Source organism: Rattus norvegicus, chromosome 15 (genome assembly GCF_036323735.1).
Source record: "Rattus norvegicus strain BN/NHsdMcwi chromosome 15, GRCr8, whole genome shotgun sequence".
Taxonomy (NCBI): domain Eukaryota; kingdom Metazoa; phylum Chordata; class Mammalia; order Rodentia; family Muridae; genus Rattus; species Rattus norvegicus.
In genome coordinates, this window is record NC_086033.1 from 101,515,946 (window position 1) to 101,531,079 (window position 15,134).

Genomic DNA, 15,134 nt, shown 5'->3' on the forward strand with positions numbered 1-15,134 from the left:
TAATGACAGGTATTAATGGGATTGTGATTAAGTTTGTTTTTATAGTTAGAAGAAGAGAGTACAGAGTTTACCCAAATCATGGCGATTTTCACCCACAGTTCGGAACTAAGATAGGGAAAACTAGTCACTGACTCCAAGTAGAGAGCTGTGATATTTATAAGTTAATAAATTTATTAAAAATAGAAGTCTGTACACCAGGCAGAGTGAATACAGATATATATTACGGAAGTTATTATTAAATAGATTCAGGCACTCCAGGTAGAGAGCTTAACAGATATATTTTGGGCTAAAATCTTAGTTTGACAAGTTGCTTACTTACTGGTATTGGTATTAATAAAAGGGTGATCACATAGTTTTATGAACTATCCCACTAAGGCCATATAGCTCGACAATGCCAGCTAATGAGGGTTTGTGGTTATTGATATTTACCACAACGGGAAACTCAGGTTCTCTTAACCTGGGCTCCATGGGAATTTTGAGTTAATTTCCTGAAATGACAGATTAGTGTATGACAGGGTCATACACTACTGTTTGGCTTACTTCTTTTTTTAAATTGTTTTAATTTTCATAATGGGTGTGACTTTGAGTCTTGGTATATTATTTCTCTGGGAGAGAGTACAAGATACAAGCTTTTTTGGTTACAGACTAAAGAACATGGTATTTTGGGAGAAAATTTTTGTCTTTGTGTTTTTGAAAAGGGTGATTAGGCTCTGGACACCTTCCAGAGTTATATGGATCAGATATGATAGAGGAAGACCATCTGAAAAACTAGATTCAAGAGAATCAAACAAAAAGATATCTCAATTCTAAAGTTTTGTCTTGAGAATTATATTTTGCAGAATGTACCTGCTTGGATTCAAGAACTGTCAACTAGGTCCAGTCAAGACAGACACATCAGGCTACAACATTTGTTCCATTTTCCCTACCCCTCTACCCCTCAAGGAGATCTCAACGTCCATGTACAGTTTTAAGAAGCCATTGAAGAGTCGTCGCTCTGATTCCCTGGACTTTGAAGGGGCTAAAGGTGGTTGACCTAAGGTTGTTTTTATGAGGAATTATGAGGCCGTAATTTAACAGGGAGAAATTAGCTAGATTGATTTGTATAGCCACAATCTCATTTGGTAACTAAGCTAAAGTCATATCTTTACATTGGCATAGAACTTACTTATATGTTACAAAAATTTTAAAAGTACAAGATTTGTACCCAGTCCTTCTATTGATGCCATTACAAACTTTGAAGTTGATTAAACATAAGAATTAAGGGACAAATAATAAATTCATGGCTCCTAGTTCACCACTATGGTGTTTTTAAAATATTCTCATCAGAAATGGCTAAGAATAGTTAACGGACAACAGTCCAGATTACCTTATATAGATAGATGGTTTTCAAAAATGTTAGAAATCCACAAAATATGACATTTAAAGCTATTTATCTTTTGTTGAGACATAACTGCTCCTAACAGTTCCACTTTGGCAGATTTAATGAAGAAATGGAGCACCTCTACCTCCAGGTGAGGTAATACTTTGTGGCTAGGCAGCCACTAGGCAGAAACTGCCCATTTCACCTACAGACTAACACTGTCCAAAAAGGGAGACATTATGCAGAATAGTCAACTGATAGTCTTTGCTGAGCCACAATTATCAGCTCTTCTAGATTTCTGCATTTCAAATGTCTGTCAGTTGATCCTAGGGCAGAAGACTGAAGACTTGCTCTCACATGTTGCTAACAGAGGACTGTGCTAGTGGAGATTTGTCTCTACAACCTCTCAGTTCTGGAAGCCATGTTAGGCTTCCTATGTTTATAGATATTTGGTCATTCTCAGATTTCTGATGGAGTTGAAGACTAATTAGTCTCATAACCTACCCAAGCTATTTAACTTTGAGAAAACATAGTCATTTGGATGATTTTCTAATGGTAATAGTTGTACATAGCTTATGTTTGACGAAAACAGAAGGATTTTTCAATTAAACAGAAGGTGTGATATGTAGGATGATGTTATTATGCAGCAAGGCAGGTCCAGGATAAGGCAAAGCCTATCATTGGATGAGAAGGAACAGTAGGTGGGGAAAAAGTCTAGGAGAGAGAGAAAGAGAGAGGAGGAGAAGGAAGGGAATCAAGATGGAGTCTACAGAGGAGAGTGGTTCAGATTTAGGTGACTAGATCGATTTTATCTTGTCTAAGTTGGTGGTTTATAACTATCAATTGGCAGTGAATTTATTGTGTGGATGAATTGTGGATTGGGAATTTAACATGGAAATCTAATTGCTAAATTACAAGCTTCTGGAACTTTGATTTTACCAGGCTAAAGAGGACAGTGTGTAAAAGAAATGGATGAGAGGCAGTTGGAGCGTGCAGATATGGTTCTGTTGCCTGTGTGGAGTAAGAACGAGCAGGGCTTACAGGATGAGGGGTGTGTGTGTGTGTGTGTGTGTGTGTGTGTGTGTGTGTGTGTGTGTGTCAGGTGTGATAACTACTGTATAGGGGACGGTGCGGAGAGGGTGGTGAAAAAGGAGATAGCCGGAAGTGGGCGGCTTATGGACCACGTGGCAGAGTAGCAGCCAGAGTGAGTGGATCCAGTTCGTAAGACCTGATAGAAAACGTTCCACTTTAATTTTTACCACAACAATATCCTTTGTGTGTGTATGTGTGTGTGTGTGTTATCATCATATATACATATACATTGTATACACATGTACATATACATACATATATATTTGTCAAGAAACATAACAGCAAGGACCATGTGTTTATTCTAATTTCTTCTTGGAAAGGTGTGTGAGCTGAGGCAGATCTCTGCATCACTCCGTCTACTGCTGCCTTTCTGGAAGTTTAATGCATAGCAAGAAGCAGGAAATGTGACTGTCACTGGGGAAAGGACTTGTACAGACTGAGAAACAAGGAAGAAAAGGCCACCTGCTTTCCTTCCATGCTGTACATTTTAACTTTGAACCCTGGATATGTAAAATTTGCTTTAAAATTCACATTCATTAGTAAACAAAGTTGTAAATTTTTAATGGCGAATGACGATGACGGTGCGTGATGTAACTAGAGGAGCTTCCCAGGAGTCGTGAAAGGTGAGCATGTCAATCAGAGTTCCACAAGTTACTTCGTGCATAAGAACAAACTGGTCCTAGAATTTATGGAAGCCAGGTGTGGCAGCACACACCTCTAATCCCAGCGCTCAGGAGGTAGAGACAGGCCGATTTCGGAGTTCAAAGCCAGCCCCATCTACAGAACAAGTTCCAAGACAGCCAGGGTTACACAGAAAAGCCTGTCTTGAAAGAAAGAAAGAAAGAAAGAAAGAAAGAAAGAAAGAAAGAAAGAAAGAAAGAAAGAAAGAAAGAAAGAAAGGAAGAAAGGGAGGGAGGGAGGAAGGAAGGAAGGAAAAAAGAAAGAAAGGGAAGAAAGAAAGAAAGAAAGGATAGATAGAAAGAATAGATAGAAAGAAAGAAAAAGAGAGAGAGGAAGGAAGAAAGGAAGGAAGGAAACAAAGAAAGAAACAAAGAAATAAACTAAGAAAAGGAGAGAGAGAGAGAGAAAGAGAGATTGATTTAATGTATATGTATGAGTGTTTGCCTTCATGTCTGTATGTGTACCACATGCAAGCCTGGTGCCCATGGAAGCCAAAAGAAGGTGTTGGATTCTCTAAAACTGGAATTACAGATGGGTGTGAGCTAACACACAAGTACTGGAAACAAAACCCTGGTCCTCGAAAGGGAGCAACTATCCTTCACACGGAGCCCTCTCTCTATACCAGTCTCGGGTTTCTGATATGCAAACCCTAGAGAACAGTACCGACTTCATAAGGTCTCATACTGAGGATTAAACATGCAGTATATACACAGAGTCTGGCACAGAATGGGGCAGGAAGTGTTGGTGTGCAGCAAACAGTGGCTACAATTATTATCTCCAGAAAACATTCAACCGGAACCACATCAGCCTTGACCCTATAACCCGGCAAACCACTGAACACTTTGCCCTTTTTTTTTTTAGGAAAAAATTACCTGATAATTGTACACTATTTTTATTATATTTCAATGGACTGCTATGAAGGGTTGCACATCACAGTAGAGTACTGAAAATCTCCACTGAGAAAAATCTTTATTCTTATCAACTTGTGACCAACTTGCTCTCTCTCTCTCTCTCTCTCTCTCTCTCTCTCTCTCTCTCTCTCTCTGACAAATACACTCTCACAGACATACACATCTAGCTCTAGAATCTAATTATAAATATTTATTTCAATATTTTCTCCTGGCAACAAAATCAGTATTTTTAACTCAACATATGAAAAATATTTTCATCCACAGTATATTTCTACCCAGAAATCGAAGCAGCTGTTCTTTCTTAGATTCTACTGAATTAAATGCTATTTACAAACTTGCTCTCATCAACGTAGAACTTTAGACCTTCCATCATTAATTATAATTACTATATATGAGGACAAATTTTAATAAGCCATGGAGGGAGGCATGGGGATAAACCAGATGTGAGAAATAACTAACTTCAAGAACTGACACAAATGAATCCAATCATTAAAAATAAGAGAGAAAAAACAGTGCCCCAAAATTTCTTGACCTAAATCTGATGCAGATACAAACTCATTATTTTATAACAGCTGTCAGAAAGTATCCAGCCACAATGTCCATCTGACACTCTCTCTGCAGATGGCTCTGTTTCATTTAACTGCATCTGTGCTAGTTCAGTAATCAATCCCACACGTGCACATACACACATGAGCGCATTAAGAAAGTAATTCTTAAACATTCTATTCATTTGATAAGCTATAGAAAAGAACTATGCTCTTATAAATCATTGTAGATGGCAGCATAGAATATACAAAGTTTACTCTTATGAATTTTTCATTTTTTAAAAGCATCCTACTATTAAAAGAAAAAGGAAAACAGACAGAAGAGCAGCACAAACCAAGGCAATTTCTTAGGCTTTGATTTATCTTCAGCTATAAAGATATGCATAGTATCCCAACATTTTTATAGTCATGAAATCTGTAAAGTTTATGAAAGTTCACTGTGTGCCAGAGAAATAGATCTCACTCTGTGCAATGACTTGAATGCTAGATCAGACCCTCAGTGGAGTACAGTTGTAATGAAGGAGAAACGGACTTCTTGTGAGAACATTTAGTCCTCTCTGAAGAACCAGCAACCATAGGACCATGCTACCCGCACGGGGACTGGGAGCCATCACAGGTAAAGAGCTTGAAACTCAAACATAGTCGTGAAAATAACAGATAAACTCTCAAGGCTCATAGATAATGCGTTTCTGCTAAGGAAATCCAAGACCACAAAAATAGTCTGAATTGAAGAATATGGCAGGGGTAACAATGATTCATCAAGTAAGTAGTCTGAACAATACAGGTTAAGCAGCTGGAAGCCTAGAATAAGGTATCACGAGGATTTGTCCCAACGTTTCTGGTAGATAGTGGGCTTTTGAAGTCATCCATCATGCAGTGTTCTATTTTTGTGTCTCTGTATCCAGATTTCCCTTCTTATAAGGGCACCGACACACTGGATAAAAGGCCCAGCCTACACCAGTATCACCTCAGCTTAGCGAATTGCATCCAGAAAGAGGATCACGTTCTGAGGCATCAGAGATTTGTATTTGAGCATGTAAATTGGAAGGGGCACAATTTCAGGCCAACTGGACATGGAATTTCATAAACCTATTTAATTTTGACAACCGCGGCACTTCTTCAAGCTTTGGGCTTCAGAGGTCATGTTAGTGAAGAAGAAAAACTGGAAAGAAGTAAAGAAGAAAGATCTTAGCTGTTTTCCAACAACACGCAGATGGCCACTTATCTCATTGGCACTCCAGGTTGGAAAGGGAAGTCCGTGAGAACAAAGGTAGCAGTTGGTACCGGAAGTGCCATGGTACTACCGGAAGCACCAATCAGTACTACCGGAAGCACCAATCAGTACTACCGGAAGCATCAATGAATACTACCGGAAGCACTAATGAGTACTACCAGTTCGCACTATTCACAGCCTCTTTGAGCTGTGTCATTACAATTGTTACACTGGAGACAAGTTAAAGATCGTTTAGATTCTTATATTAGAATGCCAAAGCCCATACAGAATCTAAAACAACAGCACAGAGCTCAGGAGAGATCCCATCTCAGTCCTTGTGCGGCACTCCCTCACACCGGGCAGCCAGGATGAGGAAGCTTCTGACGTTCTCTCCTGATCTTTACTCTTTTCCCTCTGATTACCTTTATCCCTGGCATCTTTGTGTAAAAGTCAATTTTAATTAATCTTTCCACCAACTAAGTGTTAGGAGCAGGTGCGTAGTAAGTGCTCAAGAGTTGATAGATAAGCTTACGCCCTTACGAATGAGGGCAGAGAAGCAATGTGCCTTTGTAACTCTGAGTTCCACCACTGAGATGCCCAGCGGGCCTCTGGTCGTGCTTCGCCTGTCTGTGTGCAAAGTCCAAGGCACCCACATTCTTCTGAGTTAGAGGAGGTAGGTTTTTTTTTTTCTGAGTTAAATCATCCCTTCTTTCCCTCCTAGATTCTGCCTTTGAGCTAAAATCATCACAATCTCTCCATGTGGCAGCTTCTCTTCTTACAAAAGATAATCCACCTCTTTATCCCCACAGCAACATGACTGCTTTGTTTTGTGATAGCTTGCACTTCCCATGCCTCTGTGAAGATATCACTGTGTGCTAGCCTTCTAGCATAGACCATTCATCTACCTGAGGATGTAGCTCAGTTGTGTAGAGTGCTTATCCAGCACTTAAGAAGCCTGGATTTGATCCCCACCATTTCAAAACTAGGATGTGATTGCACGTGACCATAACTCCAGCATTCAGAAAGTAGAGACAGGAAGATCAGAAGTTCAAGGTTATCCTTGACTACATAGAGACTTTGAAGCTAGCCTGGGCTCAGGAGACCTTTCTGGGAGAAAAAGAAAAGAAGGGAAGGAAGGGAAGGGAAGGGGAGGGGAGGGAAGGGAGGAGAGGGGAGGGGAGGGGAGGGGAGGGGAGGGAAGGGAAGGAAGGGAAGGAAGGGAAGGAAGGGAAGGAAGGGAAGGAAGGGAAGGAAGGGAAAAGGGAAGGGAAAAGGGAAGGGAAGGGAAGGGGGAAGGGAAGGGGGAAGGGAAGGGAAAAGGGAAGGGAAAAGGGAAGGGAAAAGGGAAGGGAAAAGGAAGGGAAGGGAGAAGGGAAAAGGGAAGGGAAGGGAAGGGAAGGGAAGGGAGAAGGGAAGGGAAGGGAGAAGGGAAGGGAAGGGAGAAGGGAAGGGAAGGGAGAAGGGAAGGGAAGGGAAAAGGGAAGGGAAGGGAAAAGGGAAGGGAAGGGAAGGGAAGGGAAGGGAAGGGAAGGGAAAAGGGAAGGGAAAAGGGAAGGGAAAAGGGAAGGGAAGGGAAGGGAAGGGAAGGGAAGGGAAGGGAAGGGAAGGGAAGGGAAGGGAAGGGAAGGGAAGGGAAGAAAACAAAAAATATGTTTAAGGATGTGAGTGCTTTTTAAGTATTTCCTGTCATTTGTGTTTCTTTGGAAACTTTCTGTTCAATTCCATGTTTTTTTTTTCAGTTGTGTACTGTGTTTCTTTGACATTTAGTTTTTAAGTCTTTGTGGTTTTGACACCACTCTGCAGTCAGAAGCGTAGCTAGCAAAGATTTTCTCCTGTTCTGTAGGCTAAATGTCTTCAGTTGGTTGACTCTACTGGCCGTTCCCTTGGCTGAACAGAACCTTTTTAGGTTCATGGGATACTATTTGATGCTATTGTAGACCTTGTTTCCTGTGCTACTAGAATCCTATTCAGAAAGTCCTCACCTGTACATATAATAAATTAAAGCATATTTCTATTTTTTCCTCTAGCAACTTCAGGGTACCAGGTCTTCTGTTGAGGTTCTTGACCCATCTGGAACCAAGGCTTATGCAGGGTGAGAGATAATAATTTAGTTCCATTTTCTGTATAATGAAATTCATGTTTTCCAACACCACTCATTGAATGTTGTCTCTTTACACACACACACACACACACACACACACACACACACACATATATGTGTGTATATATATATATATGTATATATATATATTCACATCTTTGTCAAGGATCAGGTGACTGTAGTTGAGTGGACTTATATCTGGGTCCCCAATTCTATTCCACAGATCTGTGTGTCTGAGTTCAGGTCAGTCACATGGTGTTTTTATTACCATGGTGCTGTAATATAATTTGAAATCAGGGATAGTGATAACCTCCCACAGTAAAACTACTTAAGGAATCCATCTTACCCAAGACAGAATGGTCATCACAAGAATTCAATTGACAATGAATGCTAGAATGTTGTAGGAGTGTAAACTTCTGCAGCAACATTGTAAATCAATCCAGAGAGTTCTCAAGAAAGACTAGAGACATAGAGAAATCGATCTGGAGCTGACAAGGAAACTTCCTTTCTGCTGCTAGCTTTCACAGTCCCAGAAGGAGTGTTACAGGCAAAGGGGTTTGCAACCCTTGGGAAAAACAACATTATCAACCAACCAGACCCCCTCCCCTAGGGCTCCCAGGGACTAAACCACCAACCAAAGAGGACACATGGAGGGACCCATGGCTCCAGACACATATGTAGCAGAGGATGGCATGGAGTCCGTTCAGTGGGAGGAAAAGGCCCTTTGTCCTGTGAAGGCTTGATGCCCCAGTGTAGGGGAACACCAGGGTGGGGAGGCAGGAGGGAGTGGGTGGGTGGGGGAACACCCTCATGGAGGCAGGGGGTGGGGGATGGAAAGGGGGATTTCTGGAGGGAAAACTGGGAAAGCGGGTAACATTTGAAATGTAAATAAAGAAAATATCCAATAAAAGTAAAAAAGAAAGGAAGGAAAAAAAAGAAGCAACTCTGAATGCTATGCAGGATCCCAAAGACGACTTAAGATGGAGGTGGTTCCATTTTTACATTAGTTCTCATGATCTATCAATGGTCTTACCCATGACTGGACCCTAAATGCTATGATATGCAGTGCTGGCCTGCCAGGCAAGAAGTGCCCACTGGTGCATGGTGATACATCTGTTATGGAGGCAACCAACCACTTTCTGCTTGAAGTTGAAACTTGAGACACAGTGAACAGGCCCCCAGACCTTAGCATAACTGACACCATGATAAACAAGAAAGCCGTTCAGGTTTCGAGTCTCAGGCAGCAACACCTACCAAAGTCAGAACAAAGACCTGATCCATCAAAGGCCATCCTTCTGGAAAAGTCCCTACACATGTGAACCTTGCTCTTCACTTCTGTAGTTCTGATTCTGCCTAACTGTCCTTCTAACTGAGGCGTGCCAACCTACGATGGGGTTTTTGTGCTTAAAGGCCCACCTTAAGAAGGACTTGGGACTACACTTGGGTCCCAAACACCTAGTGTAGTCACTGAATGGCTACTAAAATCTTTCTTTCTGTTGGCTCAAACCCATGGCTGAGTGGTCTTCTCTGGTGGACACTTCACAACAACAGGAGAGGTTTTATGCCTGAGACTGTGAGCCTGGTCTAAAGCCTATGACAGAACTGTTATAGGCTCTGGGTAAAACCTACTATTGTTTTGCTAAATAGTCAAGTTGTTGAACTGCCTTTCAAATATCTATGTTTACGCATAGATTTGCGCTCTTCTCAACCTTGGCCAACAAAGTTTCTTTTTTGCAGTTGGCAGAAGCTCGGAACTCATGAAAGTATAGAGAATAAGTGTTGTTGCTCAACAGAATCTCAGTTGTTCAATTTTACCAAAGAAGACTTGGAGCCAGATGCCGGGGTGAAAGCCTGCTAACTCAGAGAGGCAGAGAAAGCACCCAGCTGACCTTCCTAGAACAGCCGACATCCCCATTCTCCACACTGTCCCTAAAACCCTCACACTGAATGTCCCTCCTCTCTACTTCCTGTGCACCTCCCAATCCATTCCCCCTACTTCCTGTCATTTCTCCATGGTTTTTTTTCCCCCTATGTTTACTCCCTGTCACTTGGTTGCTTGCTCTGCCTCTTGTCCTGTCATTGCCTTTATTTAATCCTGATGACAATAAACAGAAAGCTCTCTGATTAAAGAAAGGTGTGTGCTAGGGCTGAGCACACACTAGAAACAGGTTTTTCCAGTAAGCAACACAGTCTCAGGGTTCACAGTGTGGTCAAGTAAGTGACGGTTGCCCAGCCCTACACAGACCGTCTTTATCAACCCTCCCTTTGCAAAGCCTGGGGAGCATCCTAGAAGAGGAAGAGGAAAGAACGCAAGAGAGGATGTGGAGAGGTGATGGGAGATGCTGTCTTTGGGACGTGACATGACCTTGGCACGCATGAACTCACAGCAGCTGTGTTACCTTAGCAAAATCAGAATGGTCAAAATTCCCTCAGATGGGAGATGGGAGAGTGGCTCATGAGGCTGCATTCCTCACTAAAGAACTATGGTATTTACTGAGGGAGAATCGTTTTTCTGTGGGAGTGTAGTTACTGTTAAACTGCCCATGCTCCAATGGATGGTCCCATACCTGTTTATGTACAAGCAGCACTTGAAAAGCTCTCAGGGAGAACTTTCCCTCGGGATGGAGACCCTCCAACTCCAAAGACCAGACCGAGACACCACAGGATGCAATCAGCAAGAGGATTTGGTTTATTGTCGGGATACACAGGCACAGGCACCTGCGGGCGCTTCAGTCACTCGGGGGACTGGCGCGCCCCACGGAACCAAGGATGGGCTTTTTATAGGATTTTGGGGAGCAGAAGCAAGCATACAGAAGCAGATGCATGGTTACAGGGATATAATTGGTGGATTCTAATATGGCAAGGGTTTAGCCCGGGGGCAAGTTTCCTAACTACCTTCCTGAAACATAACGGCTGACTCGGCCCCCCAAGGGTTCAGCCCCGGGGCAAGTTTCTTAGCTACCTTCTTGGAACATAACGACTGACTCGGCCCCCCACCAGGGTGTGGGACCTCTCCCGGGGCTTTTTTTCATTGTCAGGTGCTCAACCGAAGCCTTCAACCAAACACATCCTGCTTGGCAGCCGCTGTGTACTCAGTGTTCTAACCTTTCCCTGAACCAGTCATCTTAAGTACAGCCTTGCAAAATGGCGTTACTGCTGCTAAGCTGGGGTCTTTCACACTAAGTGGACCTGGTGGGTTATAATAATAAATAAATAAATAAATAAATAAATAAATAAATTAATAATAATAATAATAATAATAATAATAATAATAATAAAGAAAACATGAGGTTGAGGTTGGGAGAGGGTGTGCTCCAGAGATCTTTGGCATGGATGAGGGTGGAGAGCGAAAGGGAGTTGGATAGATCAAAAGTCATTGTATACACATGTCTCAGTCACTGGTCTGTTGATGACCATGACCAAGGCAACTCGTACAGGAGAAAGCATTTCACTGGGGCTGGCTTACAGCTTCAGAGGTTCACTCCATTTTCACCACAGTGGGGAGCATGGTGGCAGGCTGGCAGTCACAGTGCTGGAGCGTGTAGCTGAGAGGTACATCGTGATCCACAGGCAGGGGGTTGGGGACCTGGTGTGAATTTCTGAAACATTGAATCCCACCCCCAGAGACACACTTCCTCCAACAAGGTTGCACTTCCCAATCCTTTCAAATCTTTTCAAACAGTTCCACTCCCTGGTGACTTAAGTAGTGAAATACATGAGCCTATGGGGGCCGTTCCAGTTCATACAATATGTATATAAGAATGAAATCTCCAGTGGATAAGCCTAGAACATTTTAAACATGGCCTCTAGCAGACTCCCCCACACACCTTAAACAGTGACTAAGACTGGGCTCACTGATCCACTATTACAATCTCACGATTGGAGATTGCTCCTTCTTATGCACGATTCGTCACACGTGAGAAAACAATCCAGATGTGAGGCGAGTGCCACTCAGCCCTATAAGACACGTTTAAATACGTCTGAATTGTAAAGAAAGGTCTATTCGGAACAGGCCTTTATTAAAGTGCAAAAAGAAAAAGAAAAAAGAAAGAAAGAAAGAGGCCCCGGTGTCAGAAACCTCCCAAGAAAAGGACAGATGCCTGTGACATGTGATAGACAGCTTGGAGTCGGAGGTATCACTTCTTGTTCTTCTCCATATTAAATTCTGCAGACTCTGCCACGCAGTCTGCTGGTTGCGAAGTGATCTTCCTTAGGGAGGAGAAATACTGCTTTCTTCTTGTTTGCAGCCAAATCTAAAATGGTTCCTGGCAGCTAATAGCAGAGCAATAAGTCTGTGCTGTCAGAGCAAGTCATCAAAAGAATAACAAACAATGAGTACAACTGTGTAGGGGCCAGGTTAGCTGGAGATGAAAGATTGTTCATTTAAATTTCTATTTTTTAATTTATATTGATGTGCACGCGCGCACACACACACACACACACACACACACACACACACACACATCGGATCCTGTGGAACTGCAGTAACAGGTGGCTCTACCTGCTGGGAAATGGACCCAGATCCTCTGGAAGACCATCAAGAACTCTTAACTGTGCAGCCACAACTTCTGAAATTTACAACCTAATGTAACTATTTCCATATTGATTCTGATAACACAAGACGTAATCTCAGAGAGTTTGAAAACCTAGGCTGAAGAGAGATGGCTCGGTGGGTAAAAGAACTCTCGAGCATGAGGACCCTGAGTTTAAAGTCTAAGGACTCATATCAAACTCCTTGCTCGTAAGCAATTGTAACTCCCTGGCATTCAGGAAAGCTCAAAACTATGGGACAGCATCAGCAGCTTCTTGGGAGGCTGGAGCGGAAGAAGGTCAAGCATGAAACCAAACAGCAATTGTTAGGAGGTTCTGCCCAAAGACAGTCGAAGATAAAACAGTGGTAAACTGAGGAGGTTCTGTGTAAAATTTCAAATCTCAAGTTTGGACTTAAGGACCAGAAGCTCCCAACAAATCTGCTTCCAAATTCGAAAGTCTCAGTGGCTAGTGTACGTGTCTTACTGGACGTCAGTGTCTACCTGGTGTTTGAATTCTCACAGCACCGATGTTATCTGTGGGGTTGTACCTCCAGGGTTGTACCTCTGAGAGTCCTGGTTCCTGGTCATATCCCAGGAAACAGCTTTCCTTGAGACTCATAGCAAAGACTTCCCCACATTAACACAATCCACCCATCTAATGTCTCCACCCAGGCATTTCACTTAAAAGTACCCTGATTTATAGCTTTCTTTGTTCTTTCGATATAAAGCTTCATCAAACTATAACCATAATAGAACACATGTTCCTAGACCATGGTTACTCACCTTTGACTTTAGAATAAGCTGCCTCTTTTCCTCTTTTCAGCTTTTTTGGCTTTTTTGTGTCAGCAGGCAAATGACTGTCAAACTTTAAAAATAATAATATGCCACGCTTCCTGAGAATGATTACAATGTGCTTGAGGACGCTCTAGAAAAGACTTGACCTAGAGCCCAAGAAAATCACCCAAAACCAAAATGGGCTCCAAAACAAAGTCTGCTGTACCTTCACACTGCCTGTCTTTCTTTCTTTCGTTAGCCTTGTTTTCTTCTGAATGCTCAATAATTAAATGCTTCCTGTATCGGTTTCTCCACAGTATATCGACCTCACCCATGTTGATGTTTAGAGAAAAGCAGCAGACTGAACATAGAGAAGTGAAGCGGGAGTCCATGCAGCTGCCGTCAGACTCCAAAACACCTCCACCGACACCAATATCTAACTCGGTTTCGCTCAGGGTTTGTCAAAACCTAGTCCTGTCTTTTGGATCTCTGTGGCTCTTGCCCCGTGGCCCACTCACTTGTTCACTCAACTACTGTGGCAATACAATATTATAAAAGTATCGTGTACATCCTAAGCGACGGGAACTCCCCCTGGACTCGACAGTCAGAACTAAGAACACAACTCCATGTCAGTGAAGAGTTAAGGCTGATATCCTACTGTGTGCTCTGTCTGTTTCTTTAAGAGAACGATGTAACAGCCCTCTTCACTTGCTTTGGGTTGCCCATGTCCTTAAGTTTTAGAAGCTAAGGTAAGGTATAGCTGTTGTCTTAAGTCATGTACTCTCCCATGCCTAGACCCGGGAGTCATGCATGTATTATGATAATCAATGCTGGGAACAATAAATAGGTTGAAAGTGACCTTGTAAAGCAAATATCCACCATAAGCGATGGTATAGATTGACGAGTCTGTTTATGATGATGTCTGCAGTACTGTTTGTTGTGTGGGTCAGTTGGAGGCAGACGGAGTCAGTGACTTAAACTCTTACTGGGGAAGCTTCTGGCAAAGGAGGCCAACTTCCCTGTGTTTCGCCATTCACCCTGCCTGCAGCTGCCTCCTGTGACTAACAAACCTGCTTAGATTAAAATGCTTTCTCAAAAACGAACATTAAGTTAATTTATGGGGAAACTACTTCCCCTGGCCTCGAGCTGTAGGTACATTTAGATCCAAGGCAGCAACTAAATAACTTTATTTCACCTTTCCACGTTCAACCAACTGAAATCGTTAAGCTGCTTACGTGTCCGAAGCAGAATGTTTTCTTCTGCCACTAAGAGATTTTTGGCGTTTTGTGTCTGGCTTACGGGATACTTCTAAGACTATCAGAGAGTTTTGGAGACAGCATCCTAGCGTTGTGTAGCATGGGCAGGTCTCAGTCTCGGATAAACAATGCATCCCTCTCTACTGGAATAAGCCCCCCACGTGCCGTCATTTTGTTTATGTGGACAAAACAGACAGCAGTCAAGGATTGAGTTGGAGCAGCAGCCTACGTCCTTACAATACTGCAGCTGTCTGCTCCTCTTCCCGTGGTGAAACAAGCCATGGTTTAAGCATCCCAGCAAGGGCTCACACCCTGCATCATCCGCTGCTTTTCTTATTGCTGTGACAGACCACCTGACACAGCCTACGTAAGGAACGTTCATTGTGACTCGCAGTTTGTGGCCACACAGTCCTCCACAGTGGCGAAGGCGAGAGCATGAGGCCACCGCACACGTTGTCAGTATCCACAGAGAGGTGAAGGCTGATGCCCAGTCCTCTTTGTCCTTCTCCAGGACCCTAGGCCATGGCGTGCGTGGTGCAGTCCACAGGTAACCGGAAGTGAAATGGGTACCAAAATCAAAATCAAAAGCTAGTTAATATATCTTTTTTTGAAAAAAATAACGTTAAGATTTACTTTCTCAGCAAGCTTCATGTGTGAGACACGGTGTCG

General features: G+C 42.7%; 1 long non-coding RNA gene across 1 annotated transcript; it reads left to right on the plus strand.

The window, feature by feature from the left end:
• Window positions 1-5,938: 5,938 nt before the first annotated feature.
• On the plus strand, window positions 5,939-14,081 carry LOC102548872 (uncharacterized). The gene is made up of 3 exons (XR_360238.5): window positions 5,939-6,475; window positions 7,830-7,894; window positions 13,527-14,081. It is a non-coding gene; the product is annotated as an uncharacterized LOC102548872 (long non-coding RNA).
• Window positions 14,082-15,134: the final 1,053 nt, after the last annotated feature.